Below are 27,106 nucleotides of genomic sequence, written 5' to 3' on the forward strand. Positions count from 1 at the left end.
GATGGATGTGAAGTCAACTTGTTCACAGGTGTAAGAGTTACAGTTGAAATCGGTTACATACACTTAGGTTGGAGTCATTAAAACTCGTTTTTCAACCACTCCACAAATTTCTTGTTAACAAACTAGTTTTGGCAAGTCGGTTAGGACATCTACTGTGTGCACGGCACAAGTCATTTTTCCAACAATTGTTTACAGACAGATTATTTAACTTATAATTCACTGTATCACAATTCCAGTGGTCAGAAGTTGACATACACTAAGTTGACTGTGCCTTTAAACAGCTTGGAAAATTCCAGAAAATGATGTCATGTCTTTAGAAGCTTCTGATAGGCTAATTGACATAATTTGAGTCAATTGGAGGTGTACCTGTGGATGTATTTCAAGGCCTACCTTCAAACTCAATGTCTCTTTGCTTGACATCATTGGAAAATCAAAAGAAATCAGCCAAGACCTCAGACAAAAAATTGTAGACCTCCACAAGTCTGGTTCATCCTTGGGAGCAATTTCCAAACGCCTGAAGGTACCACGTTCATCTGTACAAACAATAGTACGCAAGTATAAACACCATGGGACCGCCATCATACCGCTCAGGAAGGAGACGCGTTCTGGCTCCTAGAGATGAAAGTATTTTGGTGCGAAAAGTGCAAATCAATCCCACAACAACAGCAAAGGACCTTGTGAAGATGCTGGAGGAAACAGGTACCTATCAGGTATCTATATCCACAGGTTATTGACATAACCTGAAAGGCCGCTCAGCAAGGAAGAAGCCACAGCTCCAAAACCGCCATAAAAAAGCCAGACTACGGTTTGCAACTTACGGTTTGAAACTGGGGACAAAGATCGTTCTTTTTAGAGAAATGTCCTCTGGTCTGATGAAACAAAAATATAACTGTTTGGCCATAGTGACCATTGTTATGTTTTGCAGGAGAAAGGGGGAGGCTTGCAAGCCGAAGAACACCATCCCAACTGTGAAGCAGTGGCAGCATGTTGTGGGGGTGCTTTGCTGCAAGAGGGACTGGTGCACTTCACAAAATAGATGGCTTCATGAGGCAGGAAAATGATGTGGATATATTTAAGCAACAAAGTCAAGGTATTGGAGTGGCCATCACAAAGCTCTGACCTCAATCCTATATAAAATGTGTGGGCAGAACTGAAAAAGCGTGTGCGAGCAAGGAGGCCTACAAACCTGACTCAGTTACACCAACTCTGTCAGGAGGAGTGGGACAAAATTCACCCAACTTATTGTGGGAAGCATATGGAAGGCTAACGTTAGACCCAAGTTCAACAATTTAAAGGCAATGCTACCAAGTACTAATTGAGTGTATGTAAACTTCTGACCCACTGGGAATGGGATGAAATAAATAAAAGCTGAAATAAATCATTCTCTCTACTATTATTCTGACATTTCACATTTTTTAAATAAAGTGGTGCTCTTAACTGACCTAAGACAGGGAATTTTTACTAGGATTAAATGTCAGGAATTGTGAAAAACTGAGTTTAAATGTATTTGGCTTAGCTGAATGTAAACTTACGACTTCCACTGTATGTAGAGAGCAGAGTTGTAATCCTGGCTGTGAGTTGTGTCCTAATCTCGTTGGGTGACAGAGGAGAGCAGGGCAGTGCCGGGGCAGCAGAGGGGATGCAGAGTTACACTAAATCCTGGTGGATTACTGCAGCACGTGGAGACGGGCCAGCACTGCAGCGTGTCACCAGTCACAGCCTCGGCACGGCACGCCTCTATACAGGTGGATGTACGTAACCCTCCACAAGGCTCGCTAACTAGAGCATGCTACCATGAGTCAACACTTCCATTGTTTAGCGCTCAATGATGCCAATGGTAAACTGCAGCTAAGTAACATAACTGATGTCAATGGGCGGCAGGTGGCCTAGTTGTTCAGAGGGTTGGGCCGTAACTGAAATGTCACTGGTTCGAATCCCCAAGTCGACTAGATGAAAAATCTGTCAAATGTGCCCTTGAGTAAGGCACTTAACCCTAATTGCTCTGGATAAGAGTTTCTACTAAATGATGATTAAACTGTCACTGACTCTCCAGGTCCATACAACCATGGTGTTTTAAAGGTGATGTTAACTGAGCTATGCATTTAAAGCTTTACTCTATGTTAATCACGCTTGATAGGATTATTCTGTCCATTTCACCTTGCTTGTAAGAATGTATACATCTCACCATGTACTCTTTAGAAGAACTTGATAATGTACACCTGCACCACTTAGCCTTTCGTTTAAACCAGTCCAGCACTTCGTAAAGGTGCTTACCAAACATTTGCACCACAGAGATCAATGCACAGAGAACATGTCTCTATAGGAGAGACCACATCAGGCTGACATCAAAATCAATACCAGCTACATGACACACAGAATGTGTAGACCAAACCAAGCCTCATTTACAACCATACGAACCAAGAGTGTAAATACAGTGGGACGTTTTGAGCATTGTTGTTTAGGTTAAAAAGTCCTCTTAGATTCTTGGAATTAATATAATTAAGAGTGATTTCTGGCCACGGAGACAGGCCCAGTAGCAGCCGCTCTCTGTCTCTCTGTCCCTTCCTCCCTCCCGTGAGACAGGCCTCTGGGAGATGGGGAGGGTTGGTGACGGGGTCGGCCCTTTCACACTCAATAAAACATGCTCCACTCCCATGTAATTACTGAACACAGCACATCCGCCTCACTCCCTCACTCCCTCTCAGTCAGTAAGCCTGAATAAGCTCTGCACGTAGTCACAGAGCTGTAGGCCTAGTATTACTTAACCTCATATTACATCTTACACTGCTGTCCAACACAAAAGACGACATCCTATATGGTTCATTTCATTTAAAGGATGAGACCAGATCATCTATTGTTGACCCTGTTATTGGCCATACTACATTCAGAGCATGATGTGGTTAGAATGATATATCTTAAAGCCAAGAAGAACATTAATGCTTTGAATGTTTAGCTCTTACTTTCTTCAAAGACTCTATACATTCAAATGTGTGTACTGTACTGTCTAAGTGAGTGTTTAATGTGAGGAAAGCCTAACCCATTTCCCTTATTACTCTGACTGTCATGGACAGGAGCCAAAGTCCTGAGCATAGCCATGACAGTTGTGCTTCCTGTGTGTGAAGAGCTCAGTTTGACTATCCTACCACAGGGCCAGGTCACGGAGTGGGCAGACAAGACTCAACTTCCTGCCTCTCCACTTCCTGTTTTTAGGACCACTTCTAAATGCCCACTGCAGGGGAGGGATAGAAAAAAGGGAGGGAGTGTGCCTTGGGGACACCCTTACTCTCTGATCTCCTCCACGTGTTGCCTCCTGACTGTAACTCTGAGACTAAACAACAACAGGACTCCATCTCCTGTTCATTCTTTCTGTGTGTTTATTATGTTTACAGTACAGGGCCATTAGACAGGCTGGACAGGCACATGCTGCCACACCAAGCACTGCACCACTTTCTATTCAGTTAGATGTCAGGCCTTTCCTTGTTTTGGCCAGGACTGATAATGACTTGAAACATTTCCGGAGCTACATAATGATGAATAACTACTCCATCACACACTAAACTAATGAGCAGTAAAATACTGATTAAACAGAGTTCACACTTAACAAGAAAACAGCAGTGCAAAATGGTAGCAATATAATCCCAAAACTTGAAAGTGGAAGGAAATGGCTCAGTTCCAGTTTGTTAGGCTTTAAGCGGTGTGGGGACATGGAGCAAAGTAAACCCTCATGATTCTGCTGCTTCGTTTCAATGAGACCCTGACATAAGTGCATTAAGAAATGAACACCCCAACTCTTTGTTCTTCCTATCATCATGCTCTGCTGTACCTGGGAATGGGGCTGTTGGCCTGGGGGGGAGTGGATGAGAGCCAGCCTCTCTCTCTCCTGCTCCTACACTTCCCTTTGTGAGAGCACCCTTATCTCCCACTCCAGCAGGGAGAGGTAGGATTGTGGCCCCAGAAGCAGCATCACTAGTGTTAATGTCTCCTGATGCTAATCTGACACACGGCTGATCCTGCAACAACCACTTTCTCCAATTCCTCTCTCCCACTTTCCAGCTCTCTCTTTCTCCATTCCTCTCTTTCTCCCTCCACCTCTCCCTCCTACCCCTCAGTCTCTCTCTTTCTCTCTCTCACTCTAACTCTTTACATTCCCTCACCTCTGTTTCCAAGGCAACTAATGAGATATAATTAATAAGATCTACCAAAGGGGTGTGTGAACAGAAATTAGTGAGAAAGAAGCCTTGAGAAAGAAGCCTTGAGAAAGAGAGAGAGCTGCTTGCCTAGTGAGCTAAAGAAACTCCTTTAAATGTGTGTGCATATTGGACTTTCTACAGCTTGTTAACTTTCTTTGTAGATCATTGCTTGGGGTGACATTATCTTCCTAGACAATGACTTCAAAAACATTTTGAGAAGTTAAGATGATTACTATATTAGCACCATGATAAACCACACCCTTAGAAATAGCTGGGGTACTTTGAACCACTACAAGCCAAGTGAAAAATCTCATAATGAACATTTTACATTGAGTAAGTGCCTTATGTTACTGACAGAAGGGATGTTAAAAATTAGTTTTTTTTTAATGATATTGAAATTACAACAGAAAGTGTCTTCCTCCTTTATTTCACATAATACAGTAGTTATACTCAAGTACGCTGTAACGATGTGCGCTGAGAATCGGGAAGCAAGTTCAGGGAGTGTTTTAATAAAATAAACATAATACAAAACAAGAACCTCGAACCAAGCACAGACATGAAACAGAAACAATGACGCCTGGGGAAGGAACCAAAGGGAGTGACATATATAGGGCAGGTAATAAAGGAAGTGATGGAGTCCAGGTGAGTCTGACGACGTGCAGGTGCGCGTAACGATGGTGACAGGTGTGCGCCATAACGAGCAGCCTGGTGACCTAGAGGCCGGAGAGGGAGCACACGTGACATACACCTTGATATGACGTACATTGATATGATTTGAGTGGATCATTGATATAAATCTGAGTGGATCCGCCCTGACTGGATCCGGCCTGAAGTACATTGATATGATTTTGACGTACATTGATATAAATCCGGATCCGGCCCTGACGTACATTGATTTACATTGATATAAATCTGAGTGGATCCGGCCCTGACGTACATTGATATATGATTTGAGTGGATCCGGCCCTGACGTACATTGATATAAATCTGAGTGGATCCGGCCCTGACGTACATTGATATGATTTGAGTGGATCCGGCCCTGACGTACATTGATATAAATCTGAGTGGATCCGGCCCTGACGTACATTGATATGATTTGAGTGGATCCGGTCCTGACGTACATTGATATAAATCTGAGTGGATCCGGCCCTGACGTACATTGATATGATTTGAATGGATTGATATGATTTGAGTGGATCCTGACGTCCTGATCCGCCCTGACATACATTGATATGATTTGAATGGATCCGCCCTGACGTACATTGATATGATTTGAGTGGATCCGCCCTGTCCTGGACGCCCTGACATTGATATGATTTGAGTGGATCCGGCCCCGTGACATTGATATGATTTTGGATATGATTTGAGTGGATCCTGCCCTGGCGTACATTGATATGATTTGAGTGGATCCGGCGTATTGATATGATTTGATGGATCCGCCCTGACGACATTGATATGATTTGAATGGATCCGCCCTGACGACATTGATATGATTTGAATGGATCCGGCCCTGACGACGATTTGATGGACATTGATATAAATCTGAGTGGATCCGCCCTGACGCCCTGATCCGTACATTGATATGATTTGAGTGGATCCGGTCCTGGACGTACATTGTTATGATTTGATTTGAGTGGATCCGGCCCTGACGTACATTGATATGATTTGAGTGCATCCGGCCCTGACGTACATTGTTATGATTTGAGTGGATCCGGCCCTGACGCCCTGACATTGATATGATGAATGGACTGATGGATGATATGATTTGAGTGGATCCGGCCCTGACGTACATTGATATGATTTGAGTGGATCCGGTCCTGACGTACATTGATATGATTTGAGTGGATCCGGCCCTGACGTACATTGATATGATTTGAGTGGATCCTGCCCTGACGTACATTGATATGATTTGAGTGGATCCGGCCCTGACGTACATTGATATAAATCTGAGTGGATCCGGCCCTGACGTACATTGATATGATTTGAGTGCATCCGGTCCTGACGTACATTGTTATGATTTGAGTGGATGCGGTCCTGACGTACATTGATATGATTTGAGTGCATCCGGCCCTGACGTACATTGTTATGATTTGAGTGGATCCGGCCCTGACGTACATTGATATGATTTGAGTGGATCCGGCCCTGACGTACATTGATATGATTTGAGTGGATCCGGTCCTGACGTACATTGATATGATTTGAGTGGATCCGGCCCTGACGTACATTAATATGATTTGAATGGATCCGGCCCTGACGTACATTGATATGATTTGAGTGGATCCGGCCCTGACGTACATTGATATGATTTGAGTGGATCCCGCCCTGACGTACATTGGCAATTTAAGTTAGAGTACAACAAGGGTTAGACAGTGACTCACACAAATATTCCAAAGCATGTTCTGTATAGCTTGCATAGTAAATAATAATGGTTAATTGAGTTTACGGCTACTGGGACATGACAAAGCTTCTTCACTTGTATAACTATTTTAGTGCGCATCTTAATCAGACCAAAAGTTGAAGCCTGAAGTTGTTGGCCTATGTCTCAAGTTTATATATATTTTTTCTCCAATTGACATGTATGAGAGTATGAAGTGTAGGGGACAATGATACAGTATTCACACACTACAGAGTGGTTGTGTTGAGGAGGCAGACCAGAGCAGGCCAGGCTGCGAGTGGTTAATCTCTCCCAATGATGACTGCTACCTCACTTCAACTCTCCACTGACCCAGCTGTAATCCCACGTTGGATCAATGCAAGTTCAAACAATCATCCATCCTGCTAGCACCTAACTCTGGCTGGGAAGATGGAGTTGCAGACAGGGACTAAGCTACTTATCACCTCCACAATGACATCATCAGGAAAACCCCAGCGGATTAAGTGGCTCTTCTCTTGGTGAAAATAGTTTTAGGCCACCATCATATAACATCCATCAATAACCTAGGAGAAATAGACGACTGCAAAAACAAATCTCTTTAGGAGAGAGGTCAATAACAGAACATACAGCTTTACAGCCTTGCCAATCAAGACGGATATACAGTATTATTGTTACTTTTGAATGTATTCCTATTGCATGCTGAAATCAGCAAGTTTCAAGGTATGGTAATGTCTGGATAATAGGCTACATATCCAGAAGGACAGAAAAACACAACATGAGATGCTGACAGTGAAACTGAGCGCTAGCAGACAGACACCCTCACTCTCAGTCACACAGTAATGTCAGGGGATGAGAGGACTATGCAAGGTGACTTTGACTAAATGCCTGGGGTCCATGACAGAAAGCCATTGACTTGACTGTGGCATATTTTTCTCACTTATCACCATCCTAAATCCTAAAAGCTTGTATGATGAAACTAAGAGGGCATTAACACATATTCCCTTTGGCTTGAAGGCACAGTAAAGAAGAATCTGAGGCCAGTAAGTCACCTGCAACAAGCAGGAGACACAGTGTACTGTGATCACTGCCAACATGTACAACCTAACTGGCTTAGCAGACAGCCAGTTACTCTGACTGCTCATGTAACTTCTACAGGCATGGAACAGTGCATTGAAGTTCAGACAACAGAGCTCGATAAGCGTCATAGTCCAAACAGATGTTGTTGTGCTGGAGCTGGTGTATGAGTGTGAGTATGTGAGCGCACGTGTGTTTGTGTGTGAACTTAAAGGGAATAGAGAGGAAACAGGAATAAAACCTTGAGATGGAAGAGTTCCCCCCCCCACCCCCAGCCCCAGCTTTCTTGCCGTGTGCGGTAGCAGCAGCGTTGTAACATAATTACTGCTGGGGCGCCTCTATTCCCAATGATCCATTTGCGTCAGTCAGGTTTTCGAGCCGAGCCGATGAATGGATTTTCAGTTTCTCAAGGATAAAGCGATGACCCTATCCTAACTGTTGTATCCATTTCATGTGCAGAGGCCACTCTCCTTCTCAAGGTTTGTCTCCAGATGCTAATTGTAGTACAAAGCTTTAGCATGAAGAAAAGAACGCAAGCTTAAGAGTAATGATTTTTTCTTCATTAAAAAGGTCTGGTTGAGAAATGCATGATATACATTGAGAGGAATTATACTGCCGGTTATTCAGATTTGAAAGAAAAAAAACCCCGCTCAGATTTGCAATGGTGAACAACCCACAAGCTAAATCCAAATGATATGCAACTATTTTAATTTGAGCATCTTGCTGTTTTTGGATGAATCCCAAAACATATTACCGTGTTATGTGACAGTCACAAATCACTTCTAATCAACCAAAATGTCATATTCTACTGCCAAAATGAAACTGACTAAGTGTCTAAGCACTCACATCAAATTAGGAGTAACGGCCAAACACAGTCACTCAACATCACTGTCTCTGAGCCAAAACCTCTCTCCAAAAACATTTAATCACCAACATCCCTTATGACAGTATGTCAATTTTACCAGTGAATTTCCTGACACGAATCAGCATCAGAATCTGACATTCTCTATGGATGAGCACTTCAAGTGTCACAGCGCACCCAAGTTCTTCTTTTCTAAATCAATCTGATAGATTCACAGATGACACAGGTCTAAAAGAAATGCACAAGCCGAACATTCCAGAAAGTTTTCTGTACATTTCTGTACACTTTCTTCATCCTTCATAATCTCAACTTTTCAGGGATATCAGGAAGAGCCCATTTTCAGAGTCTCCTATAAACATACATGCACCCACACCCAGATTCCTGCATCCTAAAGGTTAGCATGGCAGCCTTGTTGGACTGTGGACCTGTTGTCTGTGTGATGTGATGCTATGTGTCCATTTGCATGGTTGTCCATCATCACAGGGACTTCTCCCCAGGGAGGATAATCACACCAACACAGAGGGGTGTGACACCCCCCTACCCTCAGCCCCCAAGGCACCCTGCAAACTGTGTTAAGCGGCATGGCAGCCTTTTGATGTTCCACAGACCGCAAATCCAAAATGGTAAACAGCACAGATGAATCAAGATCTTCCTCCTGGGGGAGTACGCTGTGTAAGGATATTAGGGACGCATTGCATTAATGTGTCTCGGCACCACTACATTTACCAGCTCTCATCCCCACTAAACGAACTGCACATCCAGATGAAATATTCTGATACAGTTTAGATAGGTAATTCTTCAAATATGTTGTTTGATCAACAGCAGGCAGATTTAACCATATAAACAAATGAAACTACTCTGAGTTTACCATGTTGTGTTACACATCATGTGCACACTGTTTCTGTTGGTTGATAGTGTGTTAAGTCCTGTCTTGACCAACAGAGCACTGGTGCTTCTTTTAATGGATTTTTTTGTTCTTCAAATATGGCTTAGAATAAATATTAGATTTTCTCTTTCCATGTTTCTCTTGCTCTCCATCCCTCTGTTTCTCAGTGTTCCATTACATAAAAGGTTTATGCAACCCAAGCAGCATGGACCATTATGACTCATGAAAACTGTGAAAGGTTCAACATTGATTAGATTTTTTAACAAAGAAAATGGATGACTCAACACATACCTACATGGATGATCGCGGAAATCACAAAATAGAACACTAATCCCGTAAGGAAAGGGTACAGAGGTTGGAAGATTATATAATGCTAAATAACAGAATTGCAATTTGAATAGACTGATCTCAATATAGAGCCAATAAATCCATGTCACTTTGGCAAGGTGAAACCACTTATTTCCATTGCAACAAAAGCCCTGATTTTCATTTTTCTGTTCACTGGTTTCAATGAGTTATTTCGTGTTTTTTGCCATGATAAAACTCTTCCGTTTATTGTAAAGGAGTGCTTGTCAAGAACGGCAGGAAAAAGAGGAAAGATGTACAGTAGCGATAACATTAAACAACCACATCATATAGGCACCAGAGAGAATGCTCAGTGGACGCAGAGTTGTTTTGCTTCAATGCCAAGCCAAAGCTGAGTAACAACTTTCACTTTGAAATATAGATGTGCTCTTATATAAACGCTGTCTGCCTGGTGCATGACTGGCGCTTATGCAACCAGCGTTTGAATGGGGGCATATCCTTGGAAACTTTATGCTTGTACAGGACAAAAAGAACAGAAAATGTGTCATTCTAAAGTATTTACTCTATCAATACTTCTGGTTTGTTGCTCAGAACACCAAATCTGAACCAAACATAAGAACTTTCCTCCAGCAAATATGTCCCAAGATCAAGAATAATGTATTGTAAATGATCCAGGAATGTATTTCTTATGCCACGGGCTCAACATCAAATAAACGATATTATGAATATTTCCAGGCATTCCAGAGAGAATTGGCTTAGTTTGCATAATGATTCAGTACCTCCATAAAGAAGTAGTGCTAGAGAACAACAAGGAATTATGTATGGATGAGAATGTAAAGCTGATCTATCTTTACCACAATTTGCATGTTTTGTTTTGTACTTTGGGATTTACAAGCACAGCTCTGCCTTTTGGAATTTCCTAAATGTCCTCTGAGTCGATATTATACTAAATGAAACACATTCTTTTCAAAGTCAATAGGACAGATGGATCAAACACAAAATAAAGCTGTTTGACAGATCATCATACAAACATATCCTCCCATCCATACATACATAGTGTGCTACACACACACACACACACACACACACACACAGAAACCCACTGGCCCTGCTGCCTGCCTCTCCAGGAATCTTTCCAACCCGACTGTTTTGTGATAGCCTGTGGCCCTGACTGAGGCCCAGTTGCTGGTGACGGATGCCTCTCCCCCCATGCATGGTCTGAACACTGTTGGCAGCTTGGTCAGTGACAGGGGGGCCGAGGGGAGAGAGGGAGGGGACTAGGAACAAGCTGGGGAGCAGAGAGTGTGACACTGGCCGAGTACATCCAGAGAACAGCTGATACACCAGTGGGATCAGTCAGTCTACTATTTCACCTGGATCAGCAGCGCACATGCGCCACACACTGCACACAGTCTGGTCCCAGGCAGAGACAGACTGGACTGGGAGAGAGAAGGAGAGAGGGAGGGCAGAGACAGCTGGCAGACTCAACAAACTCTCACACAGAGGCTTAAGAGAGCCAGGCTCTGGAGACTGAAATTAGGGTACAACTACTGCAGCCAGGACAGGAATTAAATATATATTTTTGCAATGAAGAAAGAAAATGAGTGCCTTAATATAAAACTTTGGTTTTACATTCCAGGCGATAACCTGTACTGTATTACTGCTCCCAGCGAGATTGTGCGACTACATGTTTTCATACAGGAGTGGTGTAATGTTTTCCCTGGTTGGATGCTGCCAGGGCTGTAAAGGCAGAGGGATGATGTCATGCCCAGCCCAGTAAAAGTGATACGTCCCCGTCCCGGCTTCCACTTCTCCTAATAAGGCAGGGGTCAAGTCTCTTTCATTACACTAGCGTAGGAACATCGTAGGGGAAATTGATGGGGAGAAATATTGGCTGTACCTAGTGCTTAGATTAGGCTTGGGCGGTACCCAGTTTTTCGTACCTTCATACTGTTCTTCCCAGGATTCACAGTATTACCGGCATAGAACAAAAGGGGGCATTAAAAACTCAAAAAAAGCGCATTGGGCATTTTTACCAGAATGCTTACATTTTTTTCACAAGTAATAGAAAATTCACAAGGAAACCAACAAAGTAATTATAGAGACAAATCCAGCTTCGGTGATGTACTGGGCCGTATGCAGTACTCCCTGTAGTGCCTTGGGATCGGAGGCCGAGCAGTTACCATATCAGGCAGTGATGCAACCCAGCAGGATGCTCTCGATGGTGCAACTGTAAAACCTTTTGAGGATCTGAGGACCCATGCCAAATCTTTTCAATCTCCTGAGGGGAATAGGTTTAGTCGTGCCCTCTTCACAACTGTCTTGGTGTAATCGGATAGCATACACATGTAACTTCATGTCAGCCGTACAACAGAGAGAGACTCACCAATAGAATGCTATGGACATATCAGGTCCCGCTTTCTCCTGTTGTGCTGTTTACAACAAACATGTGACAGGCGAAACGAAGAATGCAATCTGCTTTATCTCCTTGCACACATTGAGTGTTGGTATTGATACTGAACAATATAAACACAACATGTAAAGTGTTGGTCCCATGTTTCATGAGCTGAAATAAAAGATCCAAGACATTTTCCATATGCACAAAAAGCTTATTTCTCTCAAATTTTGTGCACATGTGTTTACATCCCTGTTAGTGAGTATTTCTCCTTTACCAAGAAAATTCATCCACCTGACAGATGTGAAATATCAAAAAGCTGATTAAATAGCATGATCTTTACACAGGTGCACCTTGTGCTTGGGACAATAAAAGGCCACTCTAAAATGTGCAGTTTTGTCACAACACAATGCCACAGATGTCTCAAGATATGAAGGAATGCGCAATTTTCATGCTGACTGCAGGAATGTCCACCAGAGCTGTTGACAGATAATTTAATTTTCTCTACCATAAGCCGTCTCCAATGTCGTTTGAGAGAATTTGGCAGTACGTCCGGGCCTCAGAACCGCAGACCACGTGCAACCATGCCAGCCCAGGACCTCCACATCTGGCTTCTTCACCTACGGGATCATCTGAGACCAGCCACCCGGACAGCTGATGAAACTGTGGGTTTGCACAACCTAAGAATTCGCACACTGTCAGAAACGGTCTCAGGGAAGCTCATCTGCGTGCTTGTTGTCCTCACCAGGGTCTTGACCTGACTGCTATTTGGCATCATAACTGACTTCAGTGGGCAAATGCTCTTCTTCGATGGCCACTGGCATACTGGATAAGTGTGCTTTTCAGAGATGAATCCCAGTTTCAAATGTACCAGGCAGATGGCAGACAGCATGTATGGCGTTGTGTGGATGAGCGGTTTGCTGATGTCAATGTTGTGAACAGAGTGGTGGCGGTGGGTTTATGGTAAAGGCATGAGCTATGGAATGCACAGAGATACTGTGACGAGATCCTGAGACCCATTGTGGAGCCATTCGTCCACTGCCATCACCTCACGTTTCAGCATGATAATGCACAGTCCCATGTCGCAAGGATCTGTACACAATTCCTGGAAGCTGAAAATGTCCCAGTTCTTCCATGGCCTGCATACTCATCAGCCATGTCACCCATTGAGCAGGTTTGGGATGCTCTCGATCAACGTGTACGACAGCGTGTTCCAATTCTCGCCAATATCCAGCAACTTCGCACAGCCATCTAAAAGGAGTGGGACAACATTCCACAGGTCACAATCTTTTGCCAGATCAACTCCATGCGAAGGAGAGTGTCGCACTGCATCAGGCAAATGGTGGTCACACCAGCTACTGACTGGTTTTCTGATCCACGCCCCTACCTATTTTTTTAAGGCATCTGTAATATTTTTTAAGGCATTTACTTATATGAACTGAAATTCAGTAAAATCGTAAAAATTGTTCAGAGTACTTAACAAGTAGCTACAAGTACTTCAAAGAAATAGTTTCAACGATATTGTCGGTATATGAAAACCATCCCGTCGGTATTTCCAAATACCCCGGTATACGGTACATACGGTATACCGCCCAACACTAGCTTAGATCATTTTACAGTGTCAAAGCAAAGGTGAGTAAAGACATCCTGCCCTCACAGCAGAGAGATGGTGGAACTTGAACTCTAGGATGAGTCCTTTGGTGGACCCGACCCCCTTTCAGACCAGAAGAGTGTGTTAAGTCACTTCCCTTCACTGGTAATAGACATGTTGTGTGCTGCAGGATAATGGGAATTACGACATCCCTCCAGCTGTCCAGGTTCAGAGGGCTTCACAGACAGGCAGAAAAACAAGGATACAGTCAGGCCCCAGGCTCTTCCTCCAGCCCACATTGCCTGACTCGCTCCAGCTGCAGGAGGCCTGATTGTTCCCACCACCAGCTACTGTACTTACTGACTGCACAGGATCACACTAGGGACTATGACTTCCAGATCCCCAAACAAACACCTGCAAATCTGTTTATTATTCAGAAGACCCCTGGTGGGATTCAATTCTATATTATTGTATATATTTTTTTGTCTGAGCAAATACCATAGTTTTCTACCAAATGCTTTGGGATATCTTACACAACCCTGTGACCATGGCTAGTGCCTATAAGAATAGCTCACAGATTCCACCGTATGATCCTGCTGATCCTCTAACATCACATTTCTATTTGTCACATACTTTCGTGAACCACAGGTGTAGACTAACAGGGAAATGCTTACTTACTGGCCCTTCCCAACAATGCGGAGAGAAAGACAATGTAGAAATAATATAAATGTAATAACAAATAATAAAACAAGTAATAATAAATACACGAGTAATGATAACATGGCTATATAGACGGGGTAGCAGTACTGAGTCGATGTGCAGGGGTACAAGGTAATTGAGATAGATATGTACATATAACTAGGAATAAAGTGACTAGGCAACAGGATAGCTAATAAACTGTAGCAGCGTATGTGATGAGTCAAAAAAGTTTGTGCAAAAAGGATCAACGCAGTCCGAGAGCTATTTGGTTAACTATTTAACTTACTATTTAGTAGTCTTATGGCTTTGGTGTAGAAGCTGTTCAGGTTCCTGTTGGTTCCAGACTTGGTGCATCGGTACTGCTTGCCGTGCAGTAGCAGAGAGAACAGTCTATGACTTGGGTGGCTGGAGTCCTTCCTCTGACAACACCTGGTATAGAGGTCATAAATGGCAGGGAGCTTGGCCCCAGTGATGCACTGGACCTTACGCACTACCCTCTGTAGCGCCTTGCGGTCGGATGCCAAGCAGTTGCCATAACAAGCGGTGATGCAGCCAGTCAAGATGCTCTCAGTGGTGCAGCTGTGGAACTCATTATCAGATTGCCTTCTCAACAGGAGCAGCATACACTATGTTTATCAGTGACATTGATTAGAAACTAAATGTTCACACACAGAGCAACCTTGCCTTTGTATTGCCTGTATAACATGCATGGAGCTTAAAGTGCAAGACAGTATACTATTCAGATTGAGGGAAATGTTTTAGGCTTTATAAGCTGCTTGTCTATGCATACTGTAAATATATAGTACTCTCAAAATGCATAAACTCAGCAAGAGAAATCAGGTCTTCATGGGGACTCCAGACTTTTATGTTAAGATTAAGCGGTTGCGTCTTAAATGTGATACAGGGGAGCATATTAGCGATCACAAGAAATCTTTTGATCTGGCAAATTAGATTATAATGTATTCCTTTGATACTGTATATGCTTTTTCAAAGTCTCATTGAAATTCAGCCAAAGTGCAACTCAGCAAATTGATGTACTTCAAGGGAAAATGAATACAACAATTTTGATCTATGATACTGTAGGTATTCAAATCAAATTCTATTTGCCACATGCTTTGTAAACAACAGGTGTAGACTAACAGTGAAATGCTTTCTTACGGGTCCATTTCCAACAATGCGGAGTTAAAGATAAAGATTTTTAAAAAGTGTGTGTGTGTGTGTGTGGCATAAGTATGCATGTGTGCGCATAATATGTGTGTGCTTGTGGCATAAGTATGCATGTGTGCGCATAATATGTGTGTGTGGGCAAGTGATTTGATTCGCAGTTTGCACGCAGTTTGACACATACCCCGCAGTACCCACGATTATATCCGCAGGGAGGGCGGGTTAAGGGTAATGAAATATTACGTGGATGAATGGCGGGAGGGTGGCCGGCAGGTTAAATAAATCGAAAACAACACCTTATAAAATCCAATAATGTAGTAGTAGTAACCTTCTTGTGCAATTTATATCGATAGGCAACATTTAAGTTTTTCTTTCATTATTTTTGGCTATCTGGCATTAGTGCGTAAACCTAAGCTTTAGGGCCTAACTGTACGCTCGCCAAATAGCCTACAAGCCAATCGCAAAATGCTTTTGGGAAGGGACAGAAAATGTTCATGTCTATCCATGGAGGCAATTCAAAAAGTATAATTCAAAAAGAGAAAAGCTACGAAATGGAGTTTTTAAAAAAGAATGCATGGCGAGAAAAGTCGTTTGGGAAAGATTTGGTGAAGTGATGAAAGAGGATGATAGCAATGCCGGCCGGCTATGTGTGATGATTTTGAGGCGCTATTGTAAGGTTCTGCTTTTCTTTTCTTAGTCAAACTTGTGTTCTTTTTCTTTGTGTTCTTGAACGTAGCACTGTTTCTTTGTGTTCTAGAACATAGCCCTATCTTTCATTTTTGTTTATTTCTTTCACCTGTGTTCGTTTCTCACCTGGTCTCATCAGCTCCCTATTTAGTTAAGTTATTTCTGCTTGTATGGTTGTGAGATATTGTTTTGGTTTTGACTGCCTACCTGTGTTTGACCTTTGCCTGCAACCACGATTCCTGCCTTCTGAGTTTATAGTGAATTTAGAGTGAATTTAACAGCTACGTCTATCAACAGTTGTCACAGTGACATTCTATTGAAATTGTTACTTGCATAGTGGAGTATTTTGTTGACATGTAGCTAGCTAGGTAAACAATGAACCATAATCCCAACTCATGACGTTACTACCCTGCATGAATCTGCAGGTAGCTAACCAACCAGATTCAATGTTAGCTACCTACAACTAGCAAAGCAAATGGCTTTGAGATACAAATAATATTACTAAACAGATCATACACGTAATATTAGCTAGCGAACCAGCCAGTTAACTTTAGCAAGCTAGCGAACAGTACACGTTAACTTGAAATGACAACGACTTTCTGTCAAAATTAGAGACGTGTGATATCTGAAAATGTAGCTAGCTAGATCATGGATGGACGCTTCTCCCTTTCACGGATGCCATGTTTGCCCTCAGTTTGATTGAAGACGTAATCTGGAGACAGGTGTTTTCTCCACCTCCTTAGCTATGGATTTCACATGAGACACCCTCAAAAAAAGGTACGGGCGTGGATCTGAAATGTTATCCCACTCCTCTTCAATAGCTGTGAGAAGTTGCTGGATATTGGTGAGAACTGGAACACGCTGTCGTACACGTCAATCCAGACCATCCCAAACATACTCAATGGGGGACATGTCTGGTGAGTATGCAGACCATAGAAGAACTGAGATATTTTCTGCTTCCAGGAATTGCGTACAGATCCTTGCGACATGGGGCCATGGATTATCATGCTGTAACATGAGGGGATGGTGGCAGATGAATGGCACAACAATGGGCCTCAGGATCTTGTCACGGTATCTCTGTGCATTCCGTAGCTTACACCTGCCCATACCATAACCCCACCGCCACCATGGGGCACTCTGTTCACAACGTTGGCATCAGCAAACCGCTCGCCCACACAACGTCATACACTCTGTCTGCCATCTGCCTGGTACATTTGAAATCAGGATTCATGGGTGAATAGCACACTTCTCCAGCATGCCAGTGGCAATCGAAGGTAAGCATTTGCCACTGAATTCAGTTAGAAAGCCTAACTGCAGTCAGGTTAAAACCCTGGTGAGGACAATGAGCACGTAGATGAGCTTCCCTGAGACGGTATCTGACCGTTTGTGCAGAAATTCTTAGGTTATGCAAACCCACAGTTTCATCAGCTGTCTGGGTGGCTGGTCTCAGACGATCCTGCAGGTGAAGAAGCCGAATGTGGAGGTCCTGGGATGCTGTGGTTACACGTGGTCTGCGGTTGTGAGGCTGGTTGGACGTACTGCCAAATCCTCTAAAACGAAGTTGGAGGCAGCTTATGGTAGAGAAAATAACATTCACTTCTCTGGCAACAACTCTAGTGGACATTCCTGCAGTCAGCATGCCAATTGCACGCTGCTAGAAAACTTGAGACATCTGTGGCATTGTGTTGTGTGACAAAACTGCACATTTTAGAGAGGCCTTTTATTGTCCCAAGCACAAGGTGCACCTGTGTAATGATCATGCTGTTTAATCAGCTTCTTGAAATGCCACACCTGTCAGGTGGATGGATTATGGATAAATGCTCACTAACAGGGATGTAAAAAAACTTGTGCACAACATTTGAGAGAAATAAGCTTTTTGTACGTATGGAACATTTCTGGGATCTTTTATTTCAGCTCATGAAACGTGGGACCAACACTTTACATGTTGCGCTCATGTTTTTGTTCTGTGTAATGCTGGTGTGGTTAGCTTGCTTTCCAGCTAGCTAGCCAAATTTGCTAAAGCCTTGTGGCGTTGGCTAACCTAGTTAGCTAAAGCCTTGCAGTATTGGTTAACCAAGTCTTGGTGGATACTTCAAGCCAGTGATCAGCCCCTTAACAAAATCCCATACTGACAAATAGAAATAAAACCACAGAAACATAATGTCAATCAATGTTAATATATGTTAGCCAATGATAGTTAGTTATATGTAACTATGAATTGTGTGGGCGGGCAGTTTGCTGATGTCAACGTTGTGAACAGAGTGCCCCAGTTTGACGGTGGAGTTATGGTATGGGCAGGCATAAGCTACGGACAATGAACACAATTGCATTTTATCAATGGCAATTTCAATGTACAGAAATACAGAGATCCTGAGACTTTACAATGTACATAAATATAAAAACATTAACATGTAGTGTGTGTGTTACACATACAGTACCGGTAGAACGTTTGGACACACCTACCCATTCAAGGGTTTTTCTTTATTTTTTGGAGACATCAAAACTGTGAAATAACACATAAGGAATCATGTACTGTAGTAACCAAAAAAGTGTTAAATCAAAATATATTTTATATTTGAGATTCTTCAAAGTAGCCACCCTTTGCCTTGATGACAGCTTTGCACACTCTTGGTATTCTCTCGACCAGCTTCATCAAATCAAACGTTATTTGTCACATGCGCCGAATACAACAAGTGTATATCTTACCGTGAAATGCTTATTTATACAAGCCCTTAACCAACAGTGCAGTTCAAGAAGAGTTAAGAAAATATTTACCAAATAAACTAAAGTAAATCATTGTAATAAAAAGTAAATAACAAGAACAAGGCTTTAAACAATGCTATATACGGTACCAAGTTAATGTGCGGGGGTACAGGTTAGTTGAGGTAATTTGTATATGTAGGTAGGGGTGAAGTGACTATGCATAGATACCAAACAGCGAGTAGCAGCAGTGTTCAAAACAAATGGGGGGGGGGGGGGGGGTCAATGTAAATAGTCCGGTGGCAATTTTATGAATTATTCAGCAGTCTTATGGCTTGGGGGTAGAAGCTGTTGAGGAGACTTTTGGCCCTAGACTTGGCGCTCCGGTACCACTTGCTGTGCCCCTGAACTCTCGTGTATTTTCTGCAATATGCAATGATATGGGCAGCGACCATGTAACGCTTTTACAACATACAGAAGTGCGCTGGTTATCAAGGGGCTAAGTATTGACATGTTTTTTTTTTTTTGAAAAACTTGCTTAAAGTTTTCTTTACTGACAATAATTTTCACTTGTCTGACCGCTTGCATGATGACGAGTTTCTCACACGACGGGCCTATCTGGGAGACGTTTTCTGAATCTTGGATTACAGGGACTCTCTGCAACTATATTCAATGTGCGGGATAATATTGAGGCTATGATTAAGAAGTTGGAGCTCTTCTCTGTCTGCATTAACAAGGACAACACACAGGTCTTTCCATCATTGTATGATTTTTTTGTGTGCAAAAGAACTCAAGCTTAAGGACAATGTCAAATGTGAAGCACCTGAGTGAGTTGGGTGCGTAATTACGCAGGTACTTTCCCGAAACAGATGACACAAACAACTAGATTCGTTATCCCTTTCATGCCCTGCCTCCAGTCCACTTACCGATACAAGAACAAGAGAGCCTCATCGAAATTGCAACAAGCAGTTCTGTGAAAATTGAATTGAATCAGAAGCCACTGACAGCTTTCTGGATTGGGCTGTGCTCAGAGTACCCTGTCTTTGCAAATCTCACTGTTAAGACACTGATGCGCTTTGCAACCACACACCTACAGTTGAAGTCGGAAGTTTACATACACCTTAGCCAAATACATTTAAACTCATTTTTTCACAATTCCTGACATTTAATCCCTGTTTTAGGTCACTTAGGATCACCACATTATTTTAAGAATGTGAAATGTCAGAATAATAGTAGAGAGAATGATTTATTCAAACTTTTATTTCTTTCATCACATTCCCAGTGGGTCAAAAGTTGACATACACTCAATTAGTATTTGGTAGCATTGCCTTTAAATTGTTTAACTTGGGTCAAAGTTTCAGGTAGCCTTCCACAAGCTTCCCACAATATGTTGGGTGAATTTTGGCCCATTCCTGCTGACAGAGCTGGTGTAACTGAGTCAGGTTTGTAGGCCTCCTTGCTCGCACACGCTTTTTCAGTTCTGCCCACAAATGTTCAATAGGATTGAAGTCAGGGCTTTGTGATGGCCACTCCAATACCTTGACTTTGTTGTCCTTAAGCCATTTTGCCACAACTTTGGAAGTATGCTTGGGGTCATTGTTCATTTGGAAGACACATTTGCGACCAAGCTTTAACTTCCTGACTGATGTCATCAGATGTTGCTTCAATATATCCACATAATTGTCCATCCTCATGATGCAATCTATTTTGTGAAGTGCACCAGTCCCTCCTGCAGCAAAGCACACCTGACAACATGATGCTGTAACCCCCGTTCTTCATGGTTGGGATGGTGTTCTTTGACTTGCAAGCCTCCCCTATCTCCTCCAAACATAACGATGGTCATTATGGCCAAACAGTTCTATTTTTGTTTCATCAGACCAGATTCCAAGAACACAGGATGAGATGTTACTATCCTTTGTGCAAGCACTTCCAAGAGTTCATGAACAGTGAGCCTGGTGAAATTTGGGGAGCGCATCGTCAGTAGTGTACCTTTGGTTCCTAGGGTGTTTCGGCCTTTCACACTATACACCCTCCCCAAAGGCAGCCAGCGACAGGGTGATCAATCCTACGCTTGCATCCCATTCCCAATTAGTCATAGGAGTTAGTCAGAGGACATTTCTCCAAAAAGTATGATCTTTGTCCCCACGTGCAGTTGCAAACTATAGTCTGTCTTTTTTATGGCGGTTTTGGAGCACTCTTCCTTGCTGAGTGGCCTTTCAGGTTATGTCAATATAGGACTCGTTTTACTGTGGATATAGATACTTTTGTACCTGTTTCCTCCAGCATCTTCACAAGGTCCTTTGCTGTTGTTCTGGGATTGATTTGCACTTCTCGCACCAAAGTATGTTCATCTCTAGGAGACAGAATGAGTCTCCTTCCTGAGCGGTACGACGGCTACATGATCCCATGGTTTTTTAAACTTGCATACTATTGTTTGTACAGATGAATGTGGTACCTTCAGGCGTTTGGAAATTGCTCCCAATGATGAACCAGACTTGTGGAGGTCTTGACTGATATCTTTTTTCCCATGATGTCAAGCAAAGAGGCACTGAGTTTGAAGGTAGGCCTTGAAATACATCCACAGGTACACCTCAAATTGACTCAAATGATGTCAATTAGCCTATCAGAAGCTTCTAAAGCTATGACATAATTTTATGGAAATTTCCAAGCCGTTTAAAGGCACAGTCAACTTAGTGTATGTAAACTTCTGACCTACTGGAATTGTGATACAGTGAATTATAAGTGAAATAATCTGTCTGTAAACAATTGTTGGAAAAATTACTTGTGTCAGATGTCCTAACCAACTTGCCCAAACTATAGTTTGTTTAACAAGAAATTTGTGGAGTGGTTGAAAAATAATTTTTAATGACTCCAACCTAAGTGTATGTAAGCTTCTGACTTCAACTGTATGTGAAAGTGGATTCTCAGCCCTCACTAGCATGAAAACTAAATACTGGCACAGACTGTGTGTGGAAAATGATTTAAGACTGAGACTCTCTCCAATACAACCCAACATTGCAGAGTTATGTCCATCCTTTCAAGCACACCCTTTTCATTAACCTGTGGTGAGTTATTCACAATGTTCGATTAACAAATAAAGTTTAATATGTAAGATGGCTAACTAAAGAGCAAAATGATTGATTATTGTATTATTATTTGTACCCTGGTCCTATAAGAGCTCTTTGTCACTTCCCACGAGCCGGGTTGTGACAAAAACTCACTCATTCTTATGTTTAATAAATGTATTGTATTGTGTGTGTGGCCGGCTCACAATGATGGCAAAAAACATAATTTGAGAGTGTGCTGACCCTGGTGCTAGAGGGGGTATTGAGGTTGAAAGTTTGAAGGGGTACAGAACTATAAACAGTTTGGGAACCACTGTTCTAATATAACTTGGGTTATGCAAGTAACCCTAATTTTTGATAACATATCAATAGTGACACAAATATTATAGAATGAGAGACCAGACATCCCACAGCTGCAGTGTGACTCTGGTCAAAGCCATCATCTCTAGCAGAATCTTTCACAGATTAACTCCAGAATCCACACTGCAGCTAGAGAAGCATGCATCTACAACTTCTGTCTTTTCACTTTATATCTGCTATCAGTCCTCAGTATTTTTTTTTATTTTACCTTTATTTAACTAGGCAAGTCAGTTAAGAACAAATTCTTATTTTCAATGACGGCCTTGGAACAGTGAACAGGTTAACCTGTTCAGGGGGTTAACCTGTTCAGGGGATTAACCTGTTCAGGGGCAGAATGACAGATATGTACCTTGTCAGCTCAGGGGTTTGAACTTGCAGCCTTCCGGTTGCTAGTCCACCGCTATAACCACTAAGCTACCCTGCCGCCCCAGTATAACTCAAGTCACTTCACTTGACTTGGGAGTGGTGAATAGATTAAACTGAATTGTGTGGTTCTTGTCCTACGCCAATTAAGTAACATAATAGTACACCTGAAAGTTAAGTGTGTCACATGATACATGGCCAGTAATTTCGTTCTATGACACAATGTCAGTTTAGCCCTCTGGTTTGTTTATCATGTGTACCATAGTGGCACTGCATTTGCTTTCTTTTCATCTGTTGATAGCCTGTCAAACAAACACTCATAAATAAATACGTCTAAAGATAGGAGTGCACTGTTGATCCAACATGACTCAACACGAAAACAGCTCTAGTCAATTTCACATAGGCCATTTCACATAAGCCATTCCAACACAATGCTTTGTAGAAGCGAAGCTCGTAGATTTAATGTACATGGGGAATCAAAATATGGCCTGTGTCAATTTTGCTTTGGAGAAGAAGTTATTTCTGCTACTGCTGAGACTTTAAAAGGGCAAACTGATGGAAAATTATGAAATTAAGCAAATATGAGCGCTCTTATCAGAGGTGGGATTTTATGTCATCAGAATAGAATGCTTTGAAAAACCAGCCTACAGGAGACAGTCCAAATCAATACAGTATAGAGAGACACATGGATCAGAATGTACATAAAACTCTCAAATATATAATTGTGATGATTAATAGCTTTAAAAGGGTAAGGTTATTATAAAACCTTAACTCAACTTACACTATGCAAACTTTCTCTAGTGTTTACTTAAAAAATACAAATATACATTCAAAGTTGACTTGCACTCTTAACCCTGTGTGGGCCACTTATACAGAGGAATGGTGAGAAAGAGACAGGGATGATAGTTGTGAAAGAGGATTAACTGCAGATTGAGGCTGCCACTTTGGTTTAGGATCTTACTGCTGATTCTCCAGTATGGCCAGAGAAAGCTGAGGGGTAAGGACACCTCCGTCTGACTGAGGGCTCGCAGGGGAAGGGCAAAGAAGACAGGAAGAGGCTGTCGATCCTTAAGCCGCTCTGCCCTGCTCAGCAGCACATGTGCTGAGTGGGCCGTATGGGGCTGCTTACTACCAGAGGTCACAACCAAGGGCAGGGCAGTTGAAAGGTCACTGTTAGCTGCTCCCTTAGACAAACAGTACGTTAGTGAGTGGTTCATTAGTGCTTCTGTGTTAGAAACAGTGTTTCTGGCCATCAGAGGTTTATAAGCCACTGTAGTTCAGGATATTGATATCTAGGTCAGAATGATAGGGGGCTAATTGTCAACAGAGTTGCCTTGCTGATATACTACAGTGACATAACAGGCAGATGTGATAAGAAAATATAGGCCTATAGGAAATAATGGTGTTTTTTCCATTTCCTTTTCCGAGTACACTTTAATCCTGGGTCGCACCACTGTACATTATTAGTATATACAGTTGAAGTCAGAAGTTTACATACACCTAGTCAATTACATTTAAAGTCAGTCTTTCACAATTCCTGACATTTAATTATAGTAAAAATTCCCTGTCTTAGGTCAGTTAGGATCACCACTTTATTTTAAGAATGTGAAATGTCAGAATAATAGTTGAGAGAATGATCTATTTCAGCTTTTATTTCTTTCATCACATTCCCAGTGGGTCAGAAGTTTACATACACTCAATTAGTATTTGGTAGCATTGCCTTTAATTTGTTTAACTTGGGTCAAATGTTTGCGACCAAGCTTTAACTTGCTAACTGATGTCGTCAGATGTTGCTTCAATATATCCACATAATTGTCCATCCTCATGATGCCATCTATTTTGTGAAGTGCACCAGTCCCTCCTGCAGCAAAGCACCCCCGACAACATGATTATGTAACCCCCGTTCTTCATGGTTGGGATGGTGTTTTTTGACTTACAAGTCTCCCCATTTCTCCTCCAAACATAACGATGGTCATTATGGCCAAACAGTTCTATTTTTGTTTCATCAGACCAGAGGACATTTCTCCAAAAAGTATGATCTTTGTCCCGACATGCAGTTGCAAACCATAGTCTGTCTTTTTTATGGCGGTTTTGGAGCAGTGGCTTCTTCCTTGCTGAGTGGCCTTTCAGGTTATGTCAATATAGGACTCGTTTTACTGTGGATATAGATACTTTTGTACCTGTTTCCTCCAGCATCTTCACAAGGTCCTTTGCTGTTGTTCTGGAATTTATTTGCACTTCTTGCACCAAAGTACGTTCATCTCTAGGAGACAGAACACGTCGTCTTCCTGAGCGGTACGACGGCTGCGTAATCCCATGGTTGTTTAAACTTGCATACCATTGTTTGTACAGATGAATGTGGTACCTTCAGGCGTTTGGAAATTGCTCCAAAGGATGAACCAGACTTGTGGAGGTCTACAATTTTTTGTCTGATGTCTCATCATTTTATGGACATTTCCAAGCTGTTTAAAGGCACAGTCAACTTAGTGTATGTACAGTGAATTATAAGTGAAATTATCTGTCTGTAAACAATTGTTGAAAAACTTAATTGTGTCATGCACAATGTAGATGTCCTAACCGACTTGCCAAAACTATAGTTTGTTAACAAGAAATGTGTGGAGTGGTTGAAAAACAAGTTTTAATGACTCCAACCTAAGTGTATGTAAACTTCCGACTTCAACTGTAAATGTATATATTTATATATGAGTATATATACAGTACCAGACAAAAAAAAACATCTCAATTGGGTTGAGGTCGGGTGATTGTGGAGGCCAGGTGAAGAAGAAGAGTGATGGAGTGCTGCATCAGATGACCTGGCCTCCACAATCACCCGACCTCAACCCAATTGAGATGGTTTGGGATGAGTTGGACCACAGAGTGAAGGAAAAGCAGCCAACAAGTGCTCAGCATAAGTGGGACCTCCTTCAAGACTGTTGGAAAAGCATTTCAGGTGAAGTCGGTTGAGAGAATTCCAAGAGTGTGTAAAGCTGTCATCAAGGAAAAGGGTGGCTACTGAAGAATCTCAAATATATATATATATATTTTTTTATGGTTACTACATGATTACATATGTGTTATTTCATAGTTTTGATGTCTTCACTATTATTCTACAATGTAGGAAAAAAAATATAGAAAAACCCTTGAATGAGTAGGTGTGTCCAAATTTTTGACTGGTACTGTGTGTATACACACACACACACACATACATACATATATATGAGCCTTTTCTTTAAAAATATATGAATTCGGCATAATAAGTGTTTGAATATGATTTGATAAATATTGTAATTACATTAACTTGAAAACCACACTGCCATGTAGGAAAGTAAGCCATATTTATGAAGTGTATATGTGGTATACTAGCCTGTGCCAGGGCTGGTCCCTGATCCCCAGGCTAAAGGTTTGGAATTCATCATCACAGCACGTTAAGGGCCTGCCTAATAAAGTTATAACTGTGCTGCATTAAAACATGATAGACAGTTTGATTTGGCACACTCCACAGAAACGTATTTGCACAATAACACAGACTCAGTTTTGTGAGATTGAAGGAGAGAAAAAAACTAACAAGGAGCAAATATTTTGATACACATTTTAAATTATGATTTTGTATGTTTGTCAAACATGTCACTGGCTGGTATCCTGGGGTAACTAACGCATTTAGCATCAAAGGTGAGGCTCTGTGGCCTGGTGGTGAGACAGGAGGCAGCCAGGGGTTTCTGGGTTTGGAGCTCAGCTCTCTGTTGGGTCGGATTGTGGGGTTGGGTAACCCTGCTAGGACACTGCGCATTCCTCTGGGTTACACAGCTATTCATGGTTTGGTCATTCTGGGATAGAAGAACTTCATTTATACCCTTTTATTTATTAAAGGTACTTAGAAGGCTTTCCTTTAGAACTGAGAGTCTAGTGAATACACAAGCAAAATATGGCCTAAAACATTATCTGCAGGGCTCAAGATTCTGCATCCTGCCTCCAGGTCTCACGGGAGAATGCTGGAATCTCCAGTTCGATGATGGAGCTCTAAAAAACAATGAATCATGTTGCAGAGAGCATGCGCAAAGAGCTTTGTAACAAACAAAAAAACGAAGCAAAGTGGACATAGAGAACAAGAGTAGTTTCTCCCCGTTGTTGAACTGAGAAATATCTTTAACGTAATAGCCAAAGTGCCCTCACACCTAACATTGAGAAGAAGAGAGGACTTGCTACATAAGGTCACAGTCACACTAGGGAATAATGAGCGAGAAACAGTGAAACAACTACTAATATACACACATACTTTGATGAAAAAAAGTTCATATCATGACCTTTGCAGATACTTGTTTTTTTTGTCTCGAGCTTGTGTAATACACAACCTTTCTTCTTTGCTTGTCTTCTTTGTTATTTTATCGATCTA

At 42.0% G+C, this 27,106-nt stretch overlaps 1 protein-coding gene across 7 annotated transcripts in view; it reads right to left on the minus strand.

The window, feature by feature from the left end:
- LOC115134263 (myocyte-specific enhancer factor 2A) overlaps positions 1 to 27,106 on the minus strand; it is a 97,049-nt gene that overhangs the window by 63,395 nt on the left and 6,548 nt on the right. The gene's annotated exons all lie outside the window — the stretch shown is intronic.

Source organism: Oncorhynchus nerka, linkage group LG9a (assembly GCF_034236695.1).
Source record: "Oncorhynchus nerka isolate Pitt River linkage group LG9a, Oner_Uvic_2.0, whole genome shotgun sequence".
Taxonomy (NCBI): Eukaryota; Metazoa; Chordata; class Actinopteri; order Salmoniformes; family Salmonidae; genus Oncorhynchus; species Oncorhynchus nerka.